General features: G+C 47.1%; 1 pseudogene; it reads right to left on the reverse strand.

Moving 5' to 3' along the window:
• Positions 1 to 13973, reverse strand: part of LOC115206794 (intraflagellar transport protein 80 homolog) — an 89702-nt pseudogene that overhangs the window by 61541 nt on the left and 14188 nt on the right.

Below are 13973 nucleotides of genomic sequence, written 5' to 3' on the forward strand. Positions count from 1 at the left end.
AGCAAGCTTCCAGAAAATTGGAACGGAAATGGCGCCACACCAAACTGGAAGTCTTCCGACTAGCTTGGAAAGACAGTACCGTGCAGTATCGAAGAGCCCTCACTGCTGCTCGATCATCCTATTTTTCCAACTTAATTGAGGAAAATAAGAACAATCCGAAATTTCTTTTTGATACTGTCGCAAAGCTAACTAAAAAGCAGCATTCACAAATGGAGGATGGCTTTCACTTCAGCAGTAATAAATGTATGAACTTCTTTGAGGAAAAGATCATGATCATTAGAAAGCAAATTACGGACTCCTCTTTAAATCTGGGTATTCCTCCAAAGCTCCATTGTCCTGAGTCTGCACAACTCTGCCAGGACCTAGGATCAAGGGAGATACTAAAGTGTTTTAGTACTATATCTCTTGACACAATGATGAAAATAATCATGGCTTCCAAACCCTCAAGCTGCATACTGGACCCTATTCCAACTAAACTACTGAAAGAGCTGCTTCCTGTGCTTGGCCCTCCTATGTTGAACATAATAAACGGCTCTCTATCCACCGGATGTGTACCAAGCTCACTAAAAGTGGCAGTAATAAAGCCTCTCTTGAAAAAGCCGAATCTTGACCCAGAAATTCTAAAAAACTATCGGCCTATATCGAATCTTCCATTCCTCTCAAAAATTTTAGAAAAAGCTGTTGCACAGCAACTCACTGCCTTCCTGAAGACAAACAATGTATACGAAACGCTTCAGTCTGGTTTTAGACCCCATCATAGCACTGAGACTGCACTTGTGAAGGTGGTAAATGACCTTTTAATGACGTCAGACCGAGGCTCTGCATCTGTCCTCGTGCTCCTAGATCTTAGTGCCGCTTTTGATACCATCGATCACCACATTCTTTTGGAGAGATTGGAAACCCAAATTGGTCTACATGGACAAGTTCTGGCCTGGTTTAGATCTTATCTGTCGGAAAGATATCAGTTTGTCTCTGTGAATGGTTTGTCCTCTGACAAATCAATTGTAAATTTCGGTGTTCCTCAAGGTTCCGTTTTAGGACCACTATTGTTTTCACTATATATTTTACCTCTTGGGGATGTCATTCGAAAACATAATGTTAAATTTCACTGCTATGCGGACGACACACAGCTGTACATTTCAATGAAACATGGTGAAACCCCAAAATTGCCCTTGCTAGAAGCCTGTGTTTCAGACATAAGGAAGTGGATGGCTGCAAACTTTCTACTTTTAAACTCGGACAAAACAGAGATGCTTGTTCTAGGTCCCAAGAAACAAAGAGATCTTCTGTTGAATCTGACAATTAATCTGGATGGTTGTACAGTCGTCTCAAATAAAACTGTGAAGGACCTCGGCGTTACTCTGGACCCTGATCTCTCTTTTGAAGAACATATCAAGACTGTTTCAAGGACAGCTTTTTTCCATCTACGTAACATTGCAAAAATCAGAAACTTTCTGTCCAAAAATGACGCAGAAAAATTAATCCATGCTTTTGTTACTTCTAGGCTGGACTACTGCAATGCTCTACTTTCCGGCTACCCGGATAAAGCACTAAACAAACTTCAGTTAGTGCTAAATACGGCTGCTAGAATCCTGACTAGAACCAAAAAATTTGATCATATTACTCCAGTGCTAGCCTCCCTACACTGGCTTCCTGTTAAGGCAAGGGCTGATTTCAAGGTTTTACTGCTAACCTACAAAGCATTACATGGGCTTGCTCCTACCTATCTTTCCGATTTGGTCCTGCCGTACATACCTACACGTACGCTACGGTCACAAGACGCAGGCCTCCTAATTGTCCCTATAATTTCTAAGCAAACGGCTGGAGGTAGGGCTTTCTCCTATAGAGCTCCATTTTTATGGAATGGTCTGCCTACCCATGTGAGAGACGCAGACTCAGTCTCAACCTTTAAGTCTTTACTGAAGACTTATCTCTTCTGTAGGTCCTATGATTAAGTATAGTCTGGCCCAGGAGTGTGAAGGTGAACGGAAAGGCTGGAGCAACGAACCGCCCTTGCTGTCTCTGCCTTGCCGGTTCCCCTCTTTCCACTGGGATTCTCTGCCTCTAACCCTATTACAGGGGCTGAGTCACTGACTTACTGGTGTACTTCCATGCCGTCCATGGGAGGGATGCGTCAATTGAGTGGATTGAGTCACTGACGTGGTCTTCCTGTCTGGGTTGGCGCCCCCCCCCCTTGGGTTGTGCCATGGCGGAGATCTTTGTGGGCTATACTCGGCCTTGTCTTCGGACGGTAAGTTGGTGGTTGTAGACATCCCTCTAGTGGTGTGGGGGCTGTGCTTTGGCAAAGTGGGTGGGGTTATATCCTGCCTGTTTGGCCCTGTCCGGGGGTATCATCGGATGGGGCCACAGTGTCTTCTGATCCCTCCTGTCTCAGCCTCCAGTATTTATGCTGCAGTAGTTTGTGTCGGGGGCTAGGGTCCGTCTGTTACATCTGGAGTATTCTCTTGTCTTATCCGGTGTCCTGTGTGAATTTAAATATGCTCTCTCTAATTCTCTCTTTCTCTCTTTCTTTCTTTCTTTCTCTCTGAGGACCTGAGCCCTAGGACCATGCCTCGGGACTACCTGGCATGATGACTCCTTGCTGTCCCCAGTCCACCTGGCCATGCTGCTGCTCCAGTTTCAACTGTTCTGCCTGCGGCTACGGAACCCTGACCTGTTCACCGGACGTGCTTGTTGCACCCTCGACAACTACTATGATTATTATTATTTGACCATGCTGGTCATTTATGAACATTTTAACATCTTGACCATGTTCTGTTATAATATCCACCCGGCACAGCCAGAAGAGGACTGGCCACCCCTCATAGCCTGGTTCCTCTCTAGGTTTCTTCCTAGGTTTTTGGCCTTTCTAGGGAGTTTTTCCTAGCCACCGTGCTTCTTTCACATGCATTGCTTGCTGTTTGGGGTTTTAGGCTGGGTTTCTGTACAGCACTTTGAGATTTCAGCTGATATACGAAGGGCTATATAAATACATTTGATTTGATTTGATTTGAACTGTTTGGCCATAATGACCATCATTATGTTTGGAGGTAAAAGGGGGAGGCTTGCAAGAACACCATCCCAACCGTGAAGCACGGGGGTGGCAGCATCATGTTGTGGGGGTGCTTTGCTGCAGGAGGGACTGATGCACTTCACAAAATAGATGGCATCATGAGGCTGGAAAATTATGTGGATATATTGAAGCAACATCTCAAGACATCAGTCAGGAAGTTAAAGCTTGGTCGCAAATGGGTCTTCCAAATGGACAATGACCCCAAGCATACTTCAAAACTTCTGGCAAAATGGCTCAAGGACAACAAAGTCACGGTATTGGAGTGGCCATCACAAAGCCCTGACCTCAATCCTATAGAAAATTTGTGGACAGAACTGAAAAAGCGTGTGCGAGCAAGGAGGCCTACAAACCTGACTCAGTTACACCAGCTCTTTTATTTATTTATTTTTTATTTCAGCTTTATTTAACCAAGTAGGCTACTTGAGAACAAGTTCTCATTTGCAACTGCGACCTGGCCAAGATAAAGCATAGCAATTCGACACATACAACAACACAGAGTTACACATGGAATTAACAAAACATACAGTCAATAATACAGTAGAACAAAAGAAAACAAAAAGTCTATATACAGTGAGTGCAAATGAGGTAAGATAAGGGAGTTAAGGCAATAAATAGGCCATGGTGGCGAAGTAATTATAATATAGCAATTAAAAACTGGAATGGTAGATGTGCAGAAGATGAATGTGCAAGTAGAGATACTGGGGTGCAAAGGAGCAAGATAAATAAATACAGTATGGGGATGAGGTAGGTAGATAGATGGGTTATGTACAGGTGCAGTGATCTGTGAGCTGCTCTGACAGCTGGTGCTTAAAGCTAGTGAGGGAGATGTGAGTCTCCAGCTTCAGAGATTTTTGCAGTTCGTTCCAGTCATTGGCAGCAGAGAACTGGAAGGAAAGACGACCAAATGAGGTATTGGCTTTGGGGGTGACCAGTGAGATATACCTGCTGGAGCGCATGCTACGAGTGGGTGCTGCTATGGTGACCAGTGAGCTGAGATAAGGTGGGGCTTTACCTAGCAGAGACTTGTAGATAACCTGTAGCCAGTGGGTTTGGCGACGAGTATGAAGCGAGGGCCAACCAACGAGAGCGTACAGGTCGCAGTGGTGGGTAGTGTATGGGGCTTTGGTGACAAAACGGATGGCACTGTGATAGACTGCATCCAATTTGTTGAGAAGAGTGTTGGAGGCTATTTTATAGATGACATCACCGAAGTCGAGGATTGGTAGGATCGTCAGTTTTACGAGGGTATGTTTGACAGCATGAGTGAAGGATGCTTTGTTGCCATATAGGAAGCCGATTCTAGATTTAATTTTGGATTGGAGATGCTTAATGTGAGTCTGGAAGGAGAGTTTACAGTCTAACCAGCCACCTAGGTATCTGTAGTTGTCCATGTATTCTAAGTCAGAGCCGTCCAGAGTAGTGATGCTGGACGGGCGAGCAGGTGCGGGCAGTGATCGATTGAATAGCATGCATTTAGTTTTACTTGCGTTTAAGAGCAGTTGGAGGCCACGGAAGGAGAGTTGTATGGCATTGAAGCTCGTCTGGAGGTTAGTTAACACAGTGTCCAAAGAGGGGCCAGAAGTATACAGAATGGTGTCGTCTGCGTAGAGGTGGATCAGAGAATCACCAGCAGCAAGAGCGACATCATTGATGTATACAGAGAAGAGAGTCGGCCCGAGAATTGAACCCTGTGGCAGCCCCATAGAGACTGCCAGAGGTCCGGACAGGCCCTCAGATTTGACACACTGAACTCTATCAGAGAAGTAGTTGGTAAACCAGGCGAGGCAATCATTTCAGAAACCAAGGCTGTTGAGTCTGCCAATAAGAATGTGGTGATTGACAGAGTCGAAAGCCTTGGCCAGGTCGATGAATACGGCTGCACAGTAATGTCTCTTATCGATGGTGGTTATGATGTTGTTTAGGACCTTGAGCGTGGCTGAGGTGCACCCATGACCAGCTCTGAAACCAGATTGCATAGCGGAGAAGGTACGGCGGGATTCGAAATGGTCGGTAATCTGTTTGTTAATTTGGCTTTCGAAGACCTTAGAAAGACAGGGTAGGAGAGGGGGATGACCATTTGAAGAGGGGGATGACCGCGGCAGCTTTCCAATCTTTGGGAATCTCAGACGATACGAAAGAGAGGTTGAACAGGCTAGTAATAGGGGTTACAACAATTTCGGCAGATCATTTTAGAAAGAGAGGGTCCAGATTGTCTAGCCCGGCTGATTTGTAGGGGTCCAGATTTTGCAGCTCTTTCAGAACATCAGCTATCTGGATTTGGGTGAAGGAGAAACGGTGGGGGCTTTGGCGGGTTGCTGTGGAGGGTGCCGGGCAGTTGACCGGGGTAGGGGTAGCCAGGTGGAAAGCATGGCCAGCTGTAGAGAAATGCTTATTGAAAGAGAGGCATGCGAGAGGCATGTGAGAGGCATGCGTAGCCAAGTGAACATATTGGTCCAGTGAGTGGTTGGGCTGACTGGGGACACGGCGATTCAGACAGTTAGCAGGCCGACGCTAACAAGCTAACAGTTAGTAGGCCGGGGCTAAACAAGCTAGCAGTTAGCAGACCGGGGCAAGCAAGCTAGCAGTTAGCAGACTGGGGCTAGCAAGTTAGCAGAAGGGCCTTTGGAGGACGTCGCGATGGAGGTAAGTCTTTTTTTGCCTCTTCTTGCTGTGACGTCGATAGACCAGTCGTGGATTAGTAGGGTTCCAAGTAGCTCTAGGTAGCTAGCAGGCCGCGGTTAGCAGAATGGGCCTTCAGCGGACATCGCACCTGAGGGGCCTGTTGGAATCCTTGGGAAGACTATGTCGGTATTCCAGTCTTAGAGGATCGGCGGGGATCCGTGCCCCGTACCGGCAGTAGAAGGGGTCCGGGTATTGTAGCCCAGGAGTGGGCTTCGGTGGTAGCACAGGAGCCCTGGCCGGGCTTGCTTCAGGCTAATTGGTGCTTGCTCCGGGATGGAAACGCTAGCCAGGAGTAGTCACTCGGGATTGTGGTTAGCTAGTTGCGAAGATCCAGATGAAAATGTTCAGAGTTTGCGGTAGGAATCCGGGGATATGGAGAGAGAAAAAAAAAGGTCCGTTATGGTCTGGTTTGAGTCACGTTGTTTGAACTGGCGAGAGCTTTCCGAGCTAAAGGTTAGCTGATGACCGCTAGCAATGGTTTGCTGACTGATAGCTGGTAGGTAGTTAGATGGCTAGCTTCAGTTGAGGGATTCATGATCCGAAGTAAATAGAAATACTTTAGGAAAAAAACAGATCCACGCCACATTGGGTGAGGCAGGTTGCAGGAGAGTATTTAGAAGATGAGGTTTAGGAAAATATTTTAAAAGATATGTGAAGAAAAAGATGTAAAAAGATATATACAAGGGACACGACAGGACAGAGACAAAGACGTCTGACTGCTATGCCATCTTGGATGATAGAGTTACACCAGCTCTGTCAGGAGGAATGGGCCATAATTCACCCAATTTATTGTGGGAAGCTTGTGGAAGGCTACCCGAAACGTTTGACCCAAGTTAAAGAATTTAAAGGCAACGCTACCAAATACTAATTGAGTGTATGTAAACTTCTGACCCATTGGGAATGTGATGAAAGAAATATAAGTGGAAATAAATCCTTCTCTCTACTATTATTCTGACATTTCACATTCTTAAAATAAAGTGGTGATCCTAACTAACTAAGACAGGGAATTATTACTAGGATTAAATGCCATGAATTGTGAAAAGCTAAGTTTAAATGTATTTGGCTAAGGTGTATGTAAACGTCCGACTTCAACTGTATGTGAGGATGCTGTTCATCGACTACAGCTTGGCCTTCAATACCATAGCGCCCTATAAGCTCATTACAAAGCTCAATCACACCTGCCCTGGGTCTGAACTCCTCCCTATGCAACTAGGTCCTGGACTTCCTGACGGGCCGCCCCCAGGTGGTGAAGGTAGACAACATTACCTCCTCAACACTGATTCTCAACATGGGGGCCCCGCAAGGGTGCGTCTTCAGTCCCCTCCTGTATTCCCTGTATACCCACGACTGAGTGGCTTCACACAGTTCCAACGCCATCATCAAGTTTGCTGACGACACAATAGTAGTAGGCCTGTTTACCAATAACAGGGAGGTAGGCAGGCACTCTGATGGCATGGTGCCAGGTAAACAACCTCTCCATCAACATTAGCAAAACAAAAGGAGCTGATTGTGGACTTCAGGAGGAACCAGGCTGGACATGCCCCCATCCTCATCAACAGCGCCGCCGTGGAGACGGACAAATTCCCCGGCGTACATATCTCAGAAGATGAAATGCTCTAACCACATGGACACCGTGGTGAAGAAGGCATGACAGCAAATCTTCAACCTCAGGATGCTGAAGAAATTCTGTCTGTCCCCAAGGGCCCTCACAGTGTTCTACAGGAGCACCATCGAGAGCATACTGTCGGGGTGACTCACAGCCTGGTACGGAAACTTCACCACCGCAGACCACAAGGCGCTTCAGAGGGTGATACGTGCAGCCAAACGCACCATTGGCGGCACACTGCCTGCCCTACAGGACACCTACAACACCAGGTGTCGCAGGAAGGCCAATAAGGTCATCAGGGACCCAAGCCACGCCCTGTCCTCTATAGTTTCTACCCCCAGACCATCAGGCTGCTGAATAACCACCACCTGCTCCCCCCTCCCCCCTGCTACTCCCCCTATTGACATTCCCCCCCCACACCCCATCAACGGTCACTTACCTTAAATGCTGCTCCCCCATGCATACCCCCGCCCCCCAACTGACTTTTACTCTGCAACCCACCCCAACGACATTCATCACTGTTGCAGTTGTTAATATGTACTGTATATTCTAGATTTTTGATTATAATAATTGGTATTGTTTTTATTTCATTTGGTCCCCACACACCCTCAATGGTCATGCTGTTCCCCCTATGGCCACCCCTCCCCCCACCCCCTAAACACTCTTTTCACCCTAATGGACATTTCTTTCATCAATGCTACAGTTATGATGTATATAGTGTTATTTCTATTAGTTTTTTTATTTATTTATTAACATTTTCATTATTTTATTTAACTTAATCCTGCATGTTGGAGCTCGGAGACTAAGATATTCACTGTACCCTGCAATCAGACCTGCAACCCTGTACATGTGACTATTAAACACTGTGAAACTGAGGAGAGGAATGAGAGAGAGAGCAGGATGGGACACACAGGTCAGACCAGACTACACTGACCCTGACCTCATAGGATTCTCCACATCACACCATGTTACACTAAAAACCCTCCTACAACGTTTTCAAACGCTATCAGAACGCATTGTATGGAGTGTTTTCTGTGTAGTTATGTGAGCCAACACACTGAAATTGTATCAGGCAGAGAAATCACAGCTGGAGACATTAAATCAATAAATCATTGATTACATTGATTTGGGACCTTTTGCGTGTCGCACAAAATATAATCTGCATTACACCAGATACCAGTGGTTTTACACTCCAAATCATGACCCCCTCCTCTTCAGAACAACGCTGCCATCGTGAGCTATACATTTGACGACTTATCTCCTATGGCTGTGTGAGTGGGGCAGGCAGATGTTATGGGTGTGGAGAGGGAGCCTCAGACTTTCCTTTTCCAGTGTGTGTGTGCGTTGTGTGTGTGTCAGGTGGTAGGAAACAGATTTAGGATACATTCTGACTTCATGTCATTACATGTAACAGCGCTGTTTCAGATGAGGTCAAATAGATGGGCAAATAGCTGCTTTAAGAAGCCATCAGCCGCTCCTGATTAAGTATAGGCTTTCTATAGCAGGCCAGCCATTGGTTTTGGCTAATTAGTGGAGTGAAGGGTTCCTGGTTGCTGGACTGGGCCAGAGCTGGGCCATGTTTTCAGTCCCAACCACATCGCGGGAACAGCAGGTATTAATAGCCCAATGATTGTTCTGGCCATTTCAATTAAGGCCTGAAACAAGACCCAACATGGGACAGAACACGGAGTCTGGCGTGCGTGTGTTCGGTTTTTTAGTAAGCTGGAGTGGGGGATTCTGGTTGGATGGTTTGGAAGAGTCTACCGTCTACCATCTTACCGTCATGTCATAGCATCCACAGGAACGTCATCATCAGTCTGTATTAGTTATTCTGACAAATTAGTCGAACACACACACATACACGCACAGTCACACATACTCGCACAGTCACACACACACACTAACAGGGTCTATGATAATGTCTGAGTACCGATCTGCAGATGAGAAGAAAAGAAGAGAGAAGTGAGGGAGAAAGGGGAGAGGGGAGAAAGGGGGGAGAGAGAGGGGAGAAAGGGGAGAGAGAGAGTAGGAGAAAGGGGAGAGAGAGGGGAGAAAGGGGAGAGAGAGGGGAGAAAGGGGAGAGAGAGAGGGGAGAAAGGGGAGAGAGAGGGGAGAAAGGGGGGAGAGAGAGGGGAGAAAGGGGAGAGAGAGAGGGGAGAAAGGGGGGAGAGAGGGAAGGTAAAAAAAAGAGAGAGGGGGAGGGAAGGAGAGAGGGCACAATGAGTCACACTTGTTAGTGAGTGTCACAGTGTCAGGGATCGTGACAGAGTCCAGACGCTAGACACCAGCTGCAGTGCCTCGTAAATAGACTGCTGTCTCGCAGGCACATTGGAGTGCATGTACGGATACACACACACACACACACACACACACACACACACACACACACACACACACACACACACACACACAGACTCACTTCTTGTGCTGAAATCCAGTAAAAGTGTCAGAATCCAACGTCAGCCATGCCTAAAGAGGAGAGGGGGTGGGAACTTAAAGATCCTTATTCAAGCCAATAGAACACCATATTTCCAAATAATCAACAATCCATAAAAAAAGCCCATGAGAAAAAGTGATCAAGTTCAGCCCAGGACTGACATTGAGACTAGCCCCAACATGTGTGTCTGTATCGGTGCATCTGTGTGGCTCAGTATCTGTGTAGTGCGCGTGCGTTTGTAATGGGGTATTCCCCCTTCTCCCAGCCCTGTGATAATGAGGGGGGTAATGCGCTTCATCTGTCCCGGGGGGGGGGGAGTCTTGCTGGAGGTTAGGGGTTAAACGCGCTGGGCCGTTCCTGCTGAGGCAGCGCTCTGTAAAGTGCAAGGTTTCATTGTACCAGATACAGAATGAAACTCCTGCACATTAGTCATGGTAGTAACAGCAAAGATTCCTCACTGTGCTTAACTCCTGCACCGCAGCCCAACTATACCCAGATACAGGCAGGGATGCAACAGTTACCATGCATGTACTGTAACTCAACATACACAACAAATGTGCATGAGACTGAAAGCAAGGGCCGCTGGGCCGACGGAACACGGGATCAGATTCATCAGCTCATCAAGGAGGACTCACGAAGTGACTTCTGAGTGGCCTTTTCTCTTGTCTCTTTGTTTCTCTTCTTCCTCAGTCTTCTTCTCCATGGTGTTGAGCAACCCTCCCACGGCGGGCCAGGGCCGGGCTACAGTATACACTACACTCTCTCTCTGTGGCCTGGGAGGAGCTGAGGAGGTGGTGAAGGTAAACAGACCCTTACCCCAGTTAGTTAGAGTTACTGTACGCGTCATCATCATCAGAGAGCAAGAGAGAGAGAGAGAGAGAGAGAGAGAGAGAGAGCCTCAGTCAACCCCACCACAAGACACAGAGTTGCACAATGACAGACAGACTAGCAACGTCAACAAAGTCATAACACAGAGACACAATTGTCATTGTGAAGAAAGGTGATTTAGGTTCCTTATTCGACACAATTACACCCGCTCAGAGAGTTTCTGTGGTCTCAGTAGTCCAAATAATCTTCTTGGATTTGTGTACTCAAAAAAACAAGCAATATTTACAGTGTGAAACGAAGATAGTGCTTATTACTGTACTCTTGCTGCAATCTTGTTTCTGACTTGTAATCACCAAAAGCTAGCAACAGGCTTTGACTGGATAGTGTCCTACTGAGGGTTCAACTCAGAAGACCAAGATGGCTTCTGTCCTCTTCACATCTACTTTCCTTCATCCACACTGATCTGTAACAACTAGACAAGTGAAAGAGAATACCCTTGAATACACACACAAACTTAAACACACAGTGTTTACACGCACACACACGCACACACACACACACACAAACTCTTTCATAACCTCGGTGTTGTGTAGACATCTGCATTGGCTCAGAGTCTCTCTCCAGACCATTTGTTCGGTGCAACAAAAAAAACGCAATTTGATCCTAATTAGATCAAAATGTACAGTGTAGCATGAAATACGTGGTGATCAGTACAGAGGACCAGAGCCCTGTGCTGTTTGCTTTCATTAGGCCACATCTCATAGAACAATACACTGACATTTCTATTCTAACTAAACAATAAACCCAGCTGAGACTCCACATGTTGTTTCTGGCCATACGCTGAAGAATAACAAAACAACAATCATAAACTGGCCGATTTGAGCCCTGAATACTGATTGGCTGACAGCCATGGTATATTTTACCGTATACCACGGGTATAACAAAACATTTATTTTTACTGCTCTAATTATGTTGGTAACCAGTTTATAATATCAATAAGGAACAATGGGGGTTTGTGAAATATGGTCAATATACCACGGCTAATATACCTCTGCGTTGCGTCGTGCCTAAGAACAGCCCTTAGCCGTGGTATATTGGCCATATACCACACCCCCTCAGGCCTCTCTTATTACAAGTCCACTTACTATCAGCACCAGGTATTAATACAAACATGTTACAGGGACTAGTGAGGGAGGTATACAGAGAAACTCACACCATGCATACACCATCTATTTCCACACATACCAGGGAAGAGACGGACGACCTCTTACAGAACCAGGTTTGTCACACTGACACACACACTGTGACAGTACACAGAGGTGTGTGGGGGATTGGCAGAGGACAGGGGGGGTGGGGTGTGAGGGGAGGCCTTACCCCGGGCTTGTTACAGAGATGCAGGCTGTTGAAGGAGTCCACTTGCGAACACCTCCCCATCTGGAGACCAGGACATGGAGGTCACAGGGTAGTCATGTGACGAGGACGTGTAGAGCAGACGACCATAGCTGTCCCACACCTGAGAGAGAGAGAAGGAGGGAGATGACGGAAGGAGGGGGAGCGAAAGAGAAGTGGGAGAAGGAACAGGGTCAGTTACACAGCGTTGCGACTGTGTGATGCACATGTTATAACATAGATAATCATTTTTGGATCACGTGACACACTTGACCTTGTATTTACAGTCCTCTCCACTTGACAGTATCAGGTCATTCACAGAGTTCCAGTCCACCTTCAGAATGATCCCATCATGGGACTTCCACTGGGGAGAGGAAGGGAGGGAGGGAGCGAGGAACAAGGGAGAGAGGAGAGAGCAGAGAGAGAGCAGATGTTTATGCAAGAGCAAGGATATTCTCCAAACACAACCAATACAATCAGGATCGCACCTCAGTTAGCCAGTCCCAGGCTCTGTCCCACACCTGAGAGACAGAGGGAGGAAAAGAAAGAGAGAGAGAGAGAGAGAGAGAGAGAGAGAGAGAGAGAGAGAGAGGAAGGGGGGGTAGATGGGGAGAAGGGGAGAGAGGTTGAATGAGAGAGGGGGGCCCAGGTCCATATCAATATACTACCCTCTGGGCTGCAGGCTAATATGACTCTGAGTTTTTTGTTGTCAAGGACAAGCAGGAGAAGACTGCAGGGAGAGTTCACACACAGGAGACATGATAAAGCAAATACAGGGGAGAGGAGAGAGTTCTTATAAGAAGGAGGACAAGAAGAGAGAGAGCTAGAGCTGAAGGTCGAGCGAGGTGCTCTCTCTCACAGCCTCCCAGTCTGCTCTGTGTTAATGTAATAGTGTGGACTTGGCTCTAATTGGAAACAGGGCAGAGCCTTCACAGGTCGCCACGGGGACGAGATCACACACACGACCCCATCAGAGACCCCATTACATCTCTGTTAAACACACACACTAACTAACTCACACACCCCAGCGTTCGCCAAGTGACTTACTGACAAATCCTGATGTGTTGCTTATTGTTCAGCATACTGAATGGGACTGGGAAAAATCTCCAGAATAGTTTCCCCTTCAAAAAAGTCAGAAAAGGTCAGTCACACACGTCAATACTCATGAGATGTATGGACCAACAGATAACCAGAGGCACGTGCCATAAAAGGAGGACAAGAGGAGTCAACTCAGTCATTAGCTCCTTTCTCCTCCTGCCATGTGAAGGTTATCACTACAACCCCTGATCTCCACCCCCCTGCCTCCCCAAACCCCTCTCCCTCCCACGGGTCAGTCTCTCCCAGAGGGAGCAGGGGGATGAGGTGAGGGGGTTATAGGAGTTGGGGGATGGGGGGGATTGCAAGGGTCACAGAGTTGTGCAGGGGGCTTCTCCATACACAGCCAGCTGCTGCTCTGCTCAGGGGGAGGGGGGGTGAAGGGGTGGTGAGGTGAGAGGGGTGAAGGGGGGGAACACTAAACCCTCTGGTGTTTACTCAGGGTCCCAGGCACAATTCAGTGCCAAAAAGAACAATAAACAAATGTACATGAACAAGGAAAATACTCACTGTAGTGCGAGGTCTTCAATTCCCCCCCCCCCCCACACACACACACACACACACACACACACACACACAGTACCTGTAGGACCTTGGCGCTGGGTTGCAGGGGCCTGATTATCAGCAGTCTGCCTAACGTGTACAGGATCCTATCAGAGTCCGGGCTCCAGGCCACCGAGTATACAGGAGACCCTGAGAGAGACACACACACACACACACACACACACACACACACACACACACACACACACACACACACACACACACACACACAGCAGGAGAGGTGAGGAATCACACTGCTGAACAATGTTTGTGTAATTAAACAATAACTTTTAGAATAGTATTTTCATAACACATCCATA

This window comes from Salmo trutta, chromosome 13 (assembly GCF_901001165.1).
Source record: "Salmo trutta chromosome 13, fSalTru1.1, whole genome shotgun sequence".
NCBI classification, from domain to species: Eukaryota; Metazoa; Chordata; class Actinopteri; order Salmoniformes; family Salmonidae; genus Salmo; species Salmo trutta.